The sequence below is a fragment of the Bos indicus genome, chromosome 28 (genome assembly GCF_029378745.1).
Source record: "Bos indicus isolate NIAB-ARS_2022 breed Sahiwal x Tharparkar chromosome 28, NIAB-ARS_B.indTharparkar_mat_pri_1.0, whole genome shotgun sequence".
NCBI lineage: Eukaryota > Metazoa > Chordata > Mammalia > Artiodactyla > Bovidae > Bos > Bos indicus.
In genome coordinates this window covers 44987404-45002726 of record NC_091787.1, presented here as the reverse complement: position 1 = coordinate 45002726, position 15323 = coordinate 44987404, and positions in this window count along the sequence as shown.

The window sequence follows — 15323 nt, the reverse complement described above, 5'->3', positions numbered from 1 at the left end:
AGTTTGAGTAAAGTCCGGGAGTTGGTGATGGATGGGGAGGCCTGGCATGGGGCTATCCATGGGGTCACAAAGAGTCAGACACGACTGAGCAACTAAACTGAAATGGCTCTAACAGCACCCAGGCAGCCCCGCAACACAGCCTTGTGAACCCTGTGATCATTCCTTTCTCCAGATACCCTTTCCCAACCTGCTCATTTTCTTACATGTTCTGTTGTTTGGGATTCACCAAAAACTGCTCACACACATTTTCTCAGTTGTCATTGTGACATTTCCAGGAGGGCATAATTATTCTCAGCTGGAGTCCCAAGACATTAAGCAACTGCCCAAGATGGCACAGCTAGTCAGGAAGGGCAGGTCTGGATCCCCTTCTGACTGATGGTCCCCCACTTCACATGGGTACTCGAGGCCCCAGCCTCAGCCTAATCCACATGGCCCAGTCCTGCACCCTCCCCGCCAACATTCTCTGCCCACATCCAAGCTAGGCAAAGATGGCAAAGGCCCTGATCTCTTTCCCCATCCCACTGAAGAACTGCAAAGAAACTTTTATTTCTCCAAGTGATTCTCAACCTCACATATACTAAATCTACAATAATAACTTACAGCATTTTGATGGCAGACTTCTGGGTGAATTTAACTCAGTCTCTTCTCTCTTTCTCCTTTGCTGTGCCCCCACCTCGCACGTGGTCAGCTCTCTGCACCAGTGTCAGAACAACACCTAGAGGGCTGAGTGCTTCCCAGTGATGGGGACAGTGTGGGGACGTGGTGACCATCACTGTGCTGGTCAGCATGGCTGCTTCTTTCTCAGGATGGTCAGGTTGGGCTGAGGCTGCCCAGAGGATGTATCCCTCAGCTGTTTAGATTCACAGTCAAGCCTATTGGTGTGGAAAGGCTGGGGAGTGGAGTCACCATTTTATACAGAGCCTCCCTTCTCTCAACACCCCACCACCACTTCTGCCTGGCTTTTCTAGAATCAGTTCTATGGTGATGGCTCATTCTCTTTTAACTCTCTGCAAGGATAAGGGATTGACTGGTACCAGCGACCACTGATGGGTGTCTCCCCCCCCCTCCCCTCTTTGCCATCTCTGTCCATCCATTCTTACCACTGGAGGCCCAGCTCACATGGTCTCCAAGCCCTGCACTCGAAGGCCTGGGTATGGAGGACAGAACTGTCCCCTGCTCTGTGTTTCCCGACAGACCAGGGGCGCCACTCCCAGGGCCTCCCCATGACAGGGCTCTGGGGTGAGGAGCACCTTAAGATGCACAGACAGCATATGGAGCAGACCACGTCACCCACAAAAGATGGATCTCACAAGCTACCGTCAAGGCCGGAGGGGGCAGACACTGTCCAGGCCTCTCCTGACGGCTGTTTCCTTAGGAAGCTGTGATTGCAGAGCGGCAGCCCTTTCCGTCTGCTCTGAGATGTCTGGTCATCCCTGGATGAACATTTTTCTGGCGCTCCTGTGGAGAATCGCTCTTCCCCTGCTCAGTACAGATGGTCGTGGCCGACGGCTAGAGATAAGCAGGTAACAAATCACCCGCTGTAAACATGTACAAAGATAAGCATAAAAGAGGGACATAGTAACGTTTATCATCTTCTCACAAAAACACACCAAGGGCCATGGGTGAGGCCCAGGTTTAAATAAAGGGACACCAAAAAGCGTCCTAGGTTCTATACAGGGTGGGGAGCGGCCACGGGACCCGAGAACTCAGGGCCACCAAGGGAGGACCGCTATGCTCTTTCTCTGATTAAGCCGGTCATCTGGGAGGGACAGGTGCCCAGACTCTTAACCCCCAGCACACGCAGGCCCACGGGTGGATGTCTTGCTGAACTGTACTCTTTCCAGACAGAAAGCAAGCAGATCTTTAGGAAAATGAAATTACTTGTGTAGCTGACCCACCCATCCAGATACAAGAAGTGACATTTACACAGATACACTGAGGACCGCTGTGTAAGGAACACCTGCGATCTCACAGCCAGAGCCCAGGACGGTGACCCGTACCTCTGGCAAGACAGTAGAGGCTGGTAACCACGGCCTTCTGATTACTGTCCTGGATGTCAAAAGGAAACCCTCCTACATGCCTCTTTAAAAAAAAATGCTTAAAAATCTCAAACATTGAAAACAACACAAGAGGCAAGACATATTCCACAGGCGGGAGAATCAGTTTCAAAGTTCGTACTGATTTGAACCGTCAGAGACAGAAACGAGTTATTTGACTTTAATTTAAAAGGAAGAAAAAGAGCGATTGGCCATGGGGATGAAATCTTTAAATATTTATGTGATTTTTTGGGCAATTTCTCTGGTTCGTCCTTAATATCCTGCCTGGTACATCTTCTGCTCGTGGACCATGAAACAAGAGCCTCTTCTCACTAACTCCAAAGAGGCTTCCAGAGCTTCTCCAGGCATTTCCAAAGTGCTAATGTTTTTCTAAAGAGAGAAAACTGGGTGGTCTGGAGGGAAAGTTAAGCTCCGTTTACATCACTCCCCAGGGCGCAAACAACAGCCTCCTCTACCTTCTCTTCCTCTCCTCCTTGGCGTTCAGCTAAAGGCACGCCAGCCGCTGTCATATTTTCTCCAGACTGTGGGGTGGTTCTCCTAATGGACTTGAGCTATTTTCTTGTAGGTGAAGCTAAACCTGAACTCAATTGCCCATAGAGTTCCAATGGCTTACTTCAGGCGACTGTTGGAGTGAAGAGAACATGTGGACACAGAGTCCTGGAGACAGGCCATTTATACAGATCAAAAACAAGCGCACAGAGGCGAGCGCCGTGCAGGGCGAGGCGCACTCCAGGGACGGACGCGCACTCAGCACTTGGTGTGTGGCTTTAGCTTTAGTGTTAAAATGTCAGGTGTGTTAGACCTTGTCACCAGAAGGGTTCTGAGATGCTGCTGCTTATTTTGGTTCCTAGGTTTCAATGAAAACACAATGCATTGTCCCTTTTTTTTTTTTTCAGTCACTTGTTTAATCATGAGATTATGGGCCATCATAAAAACTTCATTGCTCTCATATTTCTTCTTGGCAGAGTAGAGAAAAGTTAATTTGGGATTAGGTCCAGAAACATTTGACCAAGCCTTCCTGCCATTTATTACTCCAAAGGCTCTGACAGTGCTAACGAATGTCTGAAGCGTCTATCATTTTATAAACACTCGGCCCCCCAGGGTGGTGCCAATTAAATCTCCAATGAAGGACTGATGAGGGCCATCCGAATAAGAGGTAGTGACCTTTTTAACAACTTTCCAAAGGCTTGGCCTGAACTGAACACAGCCATGTGCAAGTCCAGGGGGACGAATCCGCTCCTTTAGGGCCCCTGCTGAGTCCTGCAAGGGTTTCTGCTACTGAAGACGACATCCGTCTGAGCTGTAATTAAGGAGATGCAGGCGATGGTGGTGATGGGGAGCATCCAGCCCCAGGCAGCCACAGAAAGAGAGTGGATGCTGACACATTCCCACGTGCTGGCTGGGAGCTGAGGTTTGGGACTGTCTTCCTAGAAATTGGAAGTGGGGGGAGAGATTAGAGAAACATAAAAACTAGATGATAAAGTAAGCTCTAAGATCAGCTGGGCACATCCATTCTGGAAGGAGACATGATCTGTCTCCATCGGAACAATTAGAGAAGCTGATAGGGACAGCTTGCATCGTGTTTTAAACATGGGACAGTGCATTGTGTTTTAATGTGAAATGTCGGCTGTGGGCAGGGGGATGGTCTGTCATGCAGCTAACTCACCAAGAGGTAGCCCTGAAGAGTTATAGGTGCAGACTGCTTATCTTTAAATTGGGTTTATTCCTTGCTTTTTAGTTCCTCTCTGTTAAAGTAATGGTCTCAAACTTCATCTTCCCGTTCAGACACCAAAGGGCAGACCACAACTGTGTCTTGAAAAGCCACCAGGGAAAGGAAGATCTGGGGTGCGGGGGGGGGGGGGGGGGGCTGGGGGGGGGCATTCTGCCCCAGAATGGTGTGCAGGGACCATCTCCCCATCTCCTAAAGGGTTAACAGTCAACACCTCTTACAGCCACACTCCTCAACACCATAACTCTCTCTGGCTTTAGGATGGAATGCAAGTTGACTGAAAGTCAGAGTTGAGTTGAACAGTCTGATTCTCCCACAAATATTTGCACAAGTCCCACACAGAGATGGGGGCTGCCGGGGCAGGCGGTAGTGAAAGGTGAAGAAAGCCAGGTTCCACACAGCACAGCTGGGTCATTAACAAAGGAAGCAAGAGGCTCAACCACTGGAGCCACCAATGGAGAGTCGGAAACGTTAGAGGCTGCATTTCTCGGGATGTGGTCCATCCTGACCCCCCACCCCTCAGTCCCTGGGAGTTTGGGGGAGCTCCAACAGTACTCAGAGGACTCGGTAAAGACGAGGCACGTACTAACAGGTGGCAGCAGCTCTCTAACAGACTCAGAATTCAGTATCAGCTTTGCCGTTCTGTTTTCTTGTGGGGATAGTTTTCTTGTTTCTGAGTGGATAACAGACAGTGAGAGAAGATTCCAGAACATCCATTTTCCTCCTCTGGAAGAGACTTTGCTTTGTTTCTACATGCAAAACATAAAAAACAAACAAGGAAACTGGCTGGCAAACGTGCTGCCAGATCCCATCACACTGGCTGGTGTGGAGGACAATTCCCCAGGTTCTGGCAGTCAGTGGACTGTCTTTTCATCTTGAATCAGTGAGTTTCTTTCATTTTTATGATTTGTTTTCATGGGCACTTTGTTGGGGAATTGAAAGAGATTGTTTCAAGCCCTTCTTACCAGATACCAGTTGAAACTGGAACCTCATACATGCAACTGCAAAAGAAGGTGGCCAACTTGAACTTCGAGAATCCACAGAAGCATGATTCTGTGGCCAGTTGCCAAGGCGGTGCGCCACCAGGTGTCCCCGCGCTCAGCCATCCCCACCTTGCGTTTTACTGCTTTTCCCAGCATGCCTCTCACGCCGCATCCAGACGGCTCATTATTGCTCCCCGTGCTTTCCACACTCCCTCAACTTTGGGCCTTGTACCTGTTGGCTGCTCCTTCTGGAATGAGCTTTTCCACTCCATCTGCATCCCTCTGTACAGCACCCATAGGAGTGTCTCACACCATATTCCACACTCGAGACTTTCCTCCAGTTTCCAGCCCCTGCTTCAGCCTGGTTGGTTGTGAGTGGATCATTCACATCTGTGGATACTTAGCCATGAACACGGTTCCTGGGTCCAGATCATGCTCTTAGAACCTACCAGGACCCACAGTGCAGAACTTTCCATGTAGGACACTCAGCTAATCTTTACTAATTAAAGGAATGAAAGTGTTCCATAAAGCGAAATAACTAAACCCCATTAGATTTCTTTGAAATATGTGGAGCATGTTTAACCCATCCAGTTTTTTTTAATTTCATACTCTCCTATCCCTCACCTCAATATGCAGCTTCTCATGTGTATAGATTGTGGGCTTGGCAGGGGTGGGGGGGGCAGGGGTTGGAAAAAAAAACAAGTCTGTGTATTTCCCTTTTACAATGTGTGAGACATACACACCCATCATAAGTACAAAGAAAGGTGGGTTCTACTGAGCCACTGAGCATACATAATGAGGCCCTGCTAGCATTTACATTTGCGCTTCATCTGTTTTACTATAGAGAGCAAAAAATATGAGAAAAGTAAAAAAAAAAAAACAAACATGAAAGTCTAAGTCACACAGTAGCGTCCGACTCTTTGCAACCCCATATAATGTTTCCCACCAGGCTTCTCTATCCATGGGATTCTCCAGGCAAGACTGGAGTGGATTGCCATTCCCATCTTCAAGGGATCTTCCCGACCCAAGGATTGAACCTGGGTCTCCTGCATTGCAGGCAGATTCTAGAAAGTGCTGTTAGTTGAGGGGGACAGTTTATAATTAACCAAAAGAGGTTATTTTATAGTGCATCCAGTTTAAAAAGGAAAAAAAATGAGCATATACTTCTTAAGTGTGATTCAAAAGATCTTCTTAAGGGTAGTGTATTAGTCAGGATTCTCCAGAGATATAGAAGCAATAGTATGGATAGATATAAAGATAGAGATATATAAACACAATTGTCTATCTATCCATGGGTCTATGTAGAGAGAGGGACAGAGACAGAGAGACAGAGAGAGAGAGAAATAACAACACAGAGCAAGAGAGATTGACTGGTTTTAAGGAACTGGCTCATGTGATTGTGGAGGTGGGCAAGTCCCAAATCTGCAAGGCAAGCCAGCAATCTGGAGATCCAGGGAAGAGCTGATGTTGAAACAAATCCAAAGGCAGTCTGGAGGCAGAGTTCCCTCTTTCTCGGGAAGTCAGTCTTTTTTTCTTTAACTGATTGGATGAGCCCTCCCCTGCTCCCTGCCCATTATAGAGGGTAAACTGCTTTACTCAAAGTCTACTGATCTAAATATTAATCTTACCTAAAGAATACCTTTATAACAACATCCAGATTGGTGTTTGACCAACTATCAGGGTACTGCGGCCTATAAAATTTAGCACATAATATTAACCATCATAGGTAGTATGTGATCATATATTATATATATATTTTGGGGGGAGGAGGTTACTTTACTTGAAAAAAGAAACTCCGGCTATACTGTGGAATTCTCGGATAATTCTCTGTTAATATTACTGGCCTCCACAGAAAGATTTAAAACTATAAAATGGGAAACCTGGGTCCCGGCAGTAGCGATCTAAATTGCTATGGAATGCCATTGAGAGCAGGCATTTCTGTTGTCTGTGTGCCTGCTTCCCAGAGGAGATCACCTTTGTCACGGCAGCCCTCAGGCCTTAGGGGAGGGAGCCTGGAATATTCAGGAAGGGGACTTCCTCCCAGGTTAATGACCCACAAGCCACACTTGAACCACGGCCTTCACCCTGAAGAGTGTGTGCAGAGGGGCTGATCTGGGAAGAAAGGCGTAAACAACGCCAGATGCAGACTTGAAAGGTGTCAGAGATGGCAGGATGTGCTTTAAATTTCATCAGGCTATTGGTGGAGGAGAGAGGTCCAGTTTGTGCTACGAAGCTCAGAAGGCAGAAGGTGTGAAACCGTGGAGGTTGGTGATGTATCTCAAGCCAACACAGAGCACGGTGAGCTGTCAGCTGTGAGGCACACTTTTCCTGCTGCTCAGGCTGCTGGATCACCTGTGGGGTGTGACGGCAGAGGGCAAGGCCCAGCGGCCTTTGAGATCCCTCCCATCATGTGGCCCTGGAGGTGGTGGTCTGGATAAAGAATCAGGAGCAAATGTGGGAGGTGTTTCTAATGGAAGACAGAGCCAATTTCATAGATGGTGAAGAGTTGGAAGAAGGCCGATCCCAGTTTGGACATGTTAAGTGTGAGGCTAAAATGCCATCCAAGGGGTGCTGCTCTATAACCAGTGCAGGTGAGGCTTTGGAGGGCACGTGAGAGGGTGGGGTCAGATTAGTTTCATGGTCATTTCTCAGAGGATAGTGGGTTAGAAGATGGATCCGATATTGCACAGGCTGTGTTAGAAGGTGATGAGGGAGAGCAGAGAGCCAAGAATCCTACCATACTTCCTAGGGCTGAGGACTGTGGGTCCCCATCCAAATATCATCTGACCTGTATCCCAGGAGCGGAAACCTCATGGGAGCTCACTGGAAGATGTGCTAAAGGAGATGCCATCTTGGTGCACCTTAGGAGACAAAGAAAGAAAGAGGGAAGGAGGAGCAAGAACAGAAGGCTTGGGAGAAGGAAAGACAGAGGGATGGAGAGCCATTTGACTCTCTCTCATTATACACACACTTATATATAGCTAATTAAGAAATACATTGACTATTTTCCAAAAATTCGAACATTAATTATAAGTGCATATTCTTACTACTTACCCTTCACCTCTATTTCCTACTTTTTGACTTTCCTGGGACTTAAAGCCAGAGGCAGGGCTGGGTGGCCATCTCGATATGGCAGCTTGGCTTTGCTTGCAGGGTGAAGACAGAGTCTCACGTGCTGATGGGGGGAGATGGTGGGTTCTGGGCCAGTTAGCGTGTGCCCTTCCTTCGAGCCCTGGGAACTCTGAGAATAATGAGTTACTTCTTCCCAGGACTATTATTTATTGCATCTTCAGTACAGATTTATGAATGTGTTACTTGCTTAAAAGTTGTCTTTTCCTTAATGAAAGAGCAGACATATCCTGTGTCAGCACTATCAAACTATGGGAAAATGTTCAAAGGAAAAAGATGCTTATGGTCATATCCTAGAACCTTGATTAATAGAAAGATACATATTAAAAGAACACTCCTGAACTTCCAGGCTCTAATATTCACACTTTTGCAAGTGTGGAAAATAAGGCCAACAAGCTGGAAGTGACGTGTGCACAGTTAGGTTACATGGCCAGGTCATCACTCAGTCCTGTGTTTTCTGGTGTGAAGAATAATATTTATTGCTGCTGCTGCTATTGCTGTTTAGCTACTAAGTCATGTCTGACTCTTTGGGACCCCCTGGACTGTAGCCCTCCAGGCTCCTCTGCCCATGGGATTTCCCAGGCAAGAATACTGGAGTGGGTTGCCATTTCCTTCTACAAGGAATCTTCTCAACTCAGGGATTAAACCCATGTCTCCTGCTTGACAGGCAGATTCTTTATCACTGAGCCACCTGGGAAACCCATAATAGTTATTATTCCTATAATAATAGCATATTATGCTCATAATCCAGTAAGGGCCAAGATCCATAGGTGTACGCAAAGTTCAAAAGCAATGGCACAGAATTCATGGTGAGTGCTGAAAGATGAGGGGGAAGCACAGGGTCAGTCTGGGAGAGCACGGCTTTTACTCATGTGCCAGATTCCCCTAGTTCTTCCTTTCACACTCGACAAAAGATGACCTCCCTAAACAGCTGTGGTTCCTGTTAGGAATCAGGTGCTATTTTGATGATTTTGATATTTGATTTTTTCTTATAACAAAACCCAGGAATGCTCAAACACTAACCCAAAGCACAACAACGCCTCTCTGTGAAATTCTAGAGGGCAATACATGCTCAAAGCTGCACAATTAGTAGTATGTACACTGATAAAGCCCCACACAGGACTGTCTGGAAAACTGAGCCACAGCCAGGGGTGCAGCCTCTCCTCCCCTTCAAGCCCAAAGAGTGTCATCAGCTGACTCCTGAACGCAAAGCCCTGACACCATCATGGGAACGGTGAACGTGACTAAGAGGAAAGTGAGGAGGGTCTGCTGCGAATGCTGAGTGATGACGTGTGGATCAGCCTATGGTTAGGGGGACCTGGGTAAGAGGAGGGTCAGAGGGCGAGGTGTGAATCAGCCTATGGTTAGGGGGACCTAGGGGGAGAGGAGGGCCAGAGGGCGAGGTGGGAAAGAAGACAGGGAGAGAGGGAGGGGAGAGAGTACGTACAGACTGTAAGCACGTCATGAGTGGGGAATGGGGCTTGGCCAAGAGCAACTCGTAATTGAAGTATTATCGATATTAGGTCCTTGAACACAAGAGAGAGGGAAAATTTGAGAATCTCAAGAGGAGGTAATTGAGTTCTAATTGAAGGCAGATTCACCTATTTGCACAAATTAGGGCCAGAGGTCCAGTCCCTACAACTCTTTGTGGGAGGTGGGGTGGGGAGGTTCAAGAGGGAAGGGACATATGTGTATCTATGGCTGATTCATGTTGTTGTATGGCATAAAACAACACAATATTGTAAGGCAACTATCCTCCAATTAAATATAAATTTTTACAAAATAAAATAAAAAATAAACCTTTATTGCTTGGGAAAGGCAAAGAGGAAAGGCATGAAATTTCCTCTTCCTCCAGCGATGGTCATAGGAGAGCAGCCTCCTCTCAACTTGCACCACTGGGTCCACCCTGCTACTCAGCATCTCCCCCGCTTGCTTGCTTGCGGGAAGGCCTCACCTATTAGATTGCTCTTTGACACATTCACCCCTCCACGGAAAGGGAAGTGAGGGAATCAGTGCCAGATGTGCACACGCATGATGGATGGATGTGTTGGGATGCTCACTTGTCACTGCTCACCTCATAACACGGCTGCTCCTTTCCTTCAGGGCTAGCCATCTGTGACTCGGTGACACTGGACTGGTCCTATGCTGTCAGCTCTGCGTCCATCTCTGTGAGCTACGTGCTCCATGGCCTGGCTGAGTTTGCCCTCAGTTGACTGTGGGAAGGCACGAGCTCCCTCTAGAAAAGTGTGTTAAAGAGAGATGCCCTCAGATGCTGTCTGAGGGGAAAGGGTTGGTCATTAGAAATGTGGGAAGCATGAGACATGGTAATTAGGACATAGCTTGTTCCCTTTATTTCAGAAATTGGCAAAAATTAGTTAAGACCTCCTCATCCCTGTGTATTTAAATTTGGAAATTCAAAGCTTTGTTTGAAAATAATTTGCAGGGAATGGAGAGTATTGAAGTTTAGAGTTGGAAGGAAGTAGAACAATTAACTTTTAAGAGAGAAAAGGAAGAAAGAGATTATCTGGTGTGATTAGCCTTTTCCAGCTCTCTCCCCTATTGTACAGATGAAGAAATAAAAGGTCAAAATTATAGTTTTTACATATAAATTCAGGAAAAATCCATTAAAAATAAAATGTTTATGCACACTATATCTAATCTTTCATTTTTGAAACACTGTCAGTTTTATTAATAATTTAAAAAGTAACTTATATGAGTACACACAGATCTTTTCCAGTAATTCCCCAATTTATTCTCTTATGAAATGTGACTGTCTCAATATTCACAATCTACTCCTAGTTGGGCCGCTGGGTCATAATGTAATTCTGTGAATTTTTTTCTCATTTATATTCATCCTTACGATTATTGGAGGAGAAATATAAATGAGAAAAAAATTCACAGAATTCATCCTCACGATTATTTGTGCTTCCCTCATAGCTCAGTTGGTAAAGAATTCACCTGCAATGCAGAAGACCCCAGTTCGATCCCTGGGTCAGAAAGACCCGCTGGAGAAGGGACAGGCTACCCACTCGAGTACACTTGGGCTTCCCTTGTGGCTCAGCTGGTAGAGAATTCCCCTGCAATGTGGGAGACCTGGGTTCAATCCAGGAGACCTGGGTTCAGTCCTTGGGTTGGGAAGATCCCCTGGAGAAGGGAAAGGCTACCCACTCCAGTATTCTGGCCTGGAGACCTGGGTTCTATCCCTGGGTTGGGAAGATCCCCTGGAGAAGGGAAAGGCTACCCACTCCAATATTCTGGCCTGGAGAATTCTGGGGTTGCAAAGAGTCGGACACGACTGAGTGATTTTCACTTTCACTTTTCACTTTCACAATTGTTATTCTATGGATAATTATCTATGAATCAAAAGAACAGAAAAGTATCTTATGTCCATGATTTTGAAAACTTGGTATTATTAATGTATCATTAATACCCAAAGTGATCTACAGATTCAATGCAATCTCTATAAAAACACCAATGATATCTTTTGCTTAAATAGAAAAAGCCATCCTATACTTCATATGAAGTTTCAAGGGACCCTGAATAGCCAACAGAGTATTGAAAAAGAAGAACAAATTTGGAGGTCTCACAGTTCCTAATTTACAGATGTAGTACAGAGCTAGGGTAATCAAAATAGTATGGTACTGACATAAAGGCAGATATATAAACGAATGGAATACACTAGATAGCACAGAAATAAACCCTTACACACATGGCCAAACACTTTTCAACTAGGGGGCCAAGCCCATACAATGGAGAAGGACTGTCTTTTCAAGAAATGGTGCGAGGAAAATTGAGCATATATTTATAAAAAATAAAGTTGGATTCTTATACTATATAAACAGTTAACTCAAAATAAATCAAAGACCTAAACACAAAAGCTAAAACTATAGCAATCCTAGAAAACATAGAGGAAAATATGACTTCGGATTCAGTGACGATTCTTGGACACAAGAACAAAAGCACGGGCAAAAAAAGAAAAGTAGGTGAGCTGAGCCCCTCCAAACGGAAAGCGCTTATGCGCCAAAGGACACTGTCAGCAGCGTGCAAAGGAAACCCACAGAACAGGAAAAACATTTATAATCATACATCCGATAAGGGGTTAATATCCAAAATATCTAAAGAACATCTACAACTCAACAACAAATAGAAAAACAGCCCAATTTTAAAATGGGCTGATGTCTTTAATCGCTATTTCTCTAAAGAAGATATACAAATGGCCAATAAGAACATGAAAAGATACTCAATACCATTAGTCTGCTGCTGCTATTGCTCCTGCTAAGTCGCTTCAGTCATGTCTGACTCTGTGCGACCCCACAGACGGCAGCCCACCAGGCTCCCGCGTCCCTGGGATTCTCCAGGCAAGAACACTGGAGTGGGTTGCCACTTCCTTCTCCAATGTGCTGGGAGCCGGCATATGCATATTGAGTGCATAGTGCATATTGAGTGCAGCACTTTCCACAGCATCATCTTTCAGGATCTGGAATAGCTCAACTAGAATTCTATCACTGCTGGGAGCCAGCGTGAGGAACTCCGCCCATGGCAAAGGTCATGAGGAAGGAGGCTCGGCATATACAAAGGCGGGATCGAGCCTCAGGAGTCCCCCTGGAAATTCTCGAGCATCTACCCCCAAAACCAGAGTCTGCCTACTTTCTGCTTTGTGCTCTCACCTACACCTCTGACTTTACGGGGGTCTGTCCCCCACTACCTCTCTCTGAAAAAAAGTTAACTTACAGCTCCAGTTAATAATTCCTGGGTGTGATAGTGTTTCAACCTACAAACTCCTTTGGAAGTCCTCTAGCCTGCCTGAATAGGTTTTTCTGGCCACATGTGATTGCTCAGAGCCTCCCAACTGTGAGAGGCATGAGATGTTCTAAACTGTCCAAATACAGATTCCTTTGAGCAGTTAAAAGATTGATTAGAAATGGTATTGGTGAAGGGTTTTTCACTTGTTGGGCCAATGTTTGCTGCTAAGTCTCCATATCTCTTACCTGCTGTGTTCCTGGCAGTGTATTGATTAATATAGTTGGTTTAAGTAATAGCTTTAATGTTTGTAACCTTGGACCCTTGAGTTAATTCTTTTCTTGATTGAGCCCACCTCACCTTTGCCCTATAGGAATGAAGCTTTGTCCAATGCTTTTTGGAGGCTGGCGCCTGATTTTAGAATAATCACCTTTAGAGAAAAATAAGTTTCTTAAAATGTTAACAGGCCTCCGGGCCAGAAGATGATGCAAATCACCTAAACTTTTGCATATGATAAGTGCAGGAAGAAAGCCTGGCTTACTACATGACTCTACCCCTTCCCCCATTATCCTCTATGCATAACTTAAGGTATAAAAACTACTTTGGAAAATAAAGTGCGGGCCTTGTTCACCGAAACTTGGTCTCCCCATGTTGTTCTTTCTCTCACCTTCTGGCTGAATTATTTCAGCCTCTTTTCTCCACTGAATTTCCTCACTGAGCTATCCTTATTTCACCACTCTTTATATCCTTAATTAACGTTTAATTAAGCAGTTGTTTCCTGATCCTCGCCGACACCGTCCCCGCTTCAAATTCCCTGGATCCACCGGGGCTGGACCCCGGCACCAATGCATGAAAGCGAAAAGTGAAAGTGAAGTCGCTCAGTGGTGTCCGACTCGTAGCGACCCCATGGACTGCAGCCCACCAGGCTCCTCCATCCATGGGGTTTTCCAGGCAAGAGTACTGGAGTGGCTTGCCATGCCACATCACACCTACTAAAATGGCTATTTTTAAAAAACAGAAAATAACAGCAAGTGGATGTGAAGAAATTGTAACACCTACACATTGTTGGTGGGACTGAAAAATGGTTCAGCCACCACAGGAAACAGTTTAGTAGTTCCTCAAAAAACTAAACAGAATTTCTCTATGACCAAGTAAATTCACTTCTAGAAATATACCCAAAAGAACTGAAATAGGATTCAAACAGATGCTTATATACCAATGTTTATTATGGCATTATGTACAATATCCAAAAGGTGAACAACCATAGCAGCCATCAAGAGATAAATCGATAAACATATGCATGCAATGGAATATTATTCAGTCATAAAAACTGAAATGCTGACATGTGATATATGCATGAACTTTGAAACATAATGCTAATTGAAATAAGCCTTATAAAAGGACAAATATTATTATATGATTCCCTCCATGTAAAATAAAAAAAAATTTATACAGATAGAAAGCAAATTAGAGGTTATTGGGGGCTGAGTAGAGGAAGGGAGGGGAGAATTACTGCCTAATATAGTTTCTGCTTTGGGGTGACAAAAAATTGGGGAGAATATATAGTGGTGCTAACTGTTAAACACTGTGTAATGCCTCTGAGTTATATAATTAAAAGTGGTTAAAATGGCAAACTTTAGGTTATATATATTTTCAGTCGTGTCCAATTCTTTGTGACCCCATGAATCGCAGCACACCAGGCCTCCCTGTCCATCACTAACTCCCAGAGTTCACCGAAACTCATGTGCATTGAGCTGGTGATGCCATCCAGCCATCTCATCCTCTGTCGCATCATTCCTTCCAATGAACACCCAGGACTGATCTCCTTTAGGATGGACTGGTTGGATCTCCTTGCAGTCCAAGGGACTCTCAGAGTCTTCTCCAATACCACAGTTAAAAAGCATCAATTCTTCGGCACTCAGCTTTCTTCACAGTCCAACTCTCACATCCATACATGACCACTGGAAAAACCATAGCCTTGACTAGATGGACCTTTGCTGGCAAAGTAATGTCTCTGCTTTTTAATTTGCTGTCTAGGTGGGTCATAACTTTCCTTCCAAGGAGTAAGCATCTTTTAATTTCCTGCAATATAAACAAATTTAAAATGCATTCTCAGTAATAAGTGGGCTCCTCTTTTGAAAGAAATCATGCCACAAGGAACACTGCTTTGCTTCCACTCTCTTCTGCCTGCTGATGCTGTAAACTTGGGCAGGCCATTCACCTTTTCTGGACATCAGATGCAATTTAGGTTTAATGATGATTTATAGAGGAGTAAATGTGCACATATTCAATAGGCTTTGTTAATATATACGATCTGTTGTCTGCAGAGAGTCCTCTCACTAACATAGAAAGAAGGAATAAAGTCTGATGATAACAAATTTCCAATTTCTGTTTTTCTGTTTTAGACTCTTTTGTTCTTCTTCTTCTAATTTGAAGCCTTTTTTCCCCTGGCCAAACGCACACATAACCCAGCTTACACTGGAAGTGTTTTATTGCCAAGATAATTTTTTCCGTATTGGCAATGCATTAATTTCCACTGCTACTCTGAGGGCCCATTCCATTTCTCCATGTCTCCAAAGTGGCCCCAGAGCATTAGCCTGTCCTTGTCCCTCTTAGGGGCAGGGAAGGAATTCTTTCTTGCAGTGTTACTGGTGAAGATTTATTTCAAGTTTCTGAAGGGAAGTC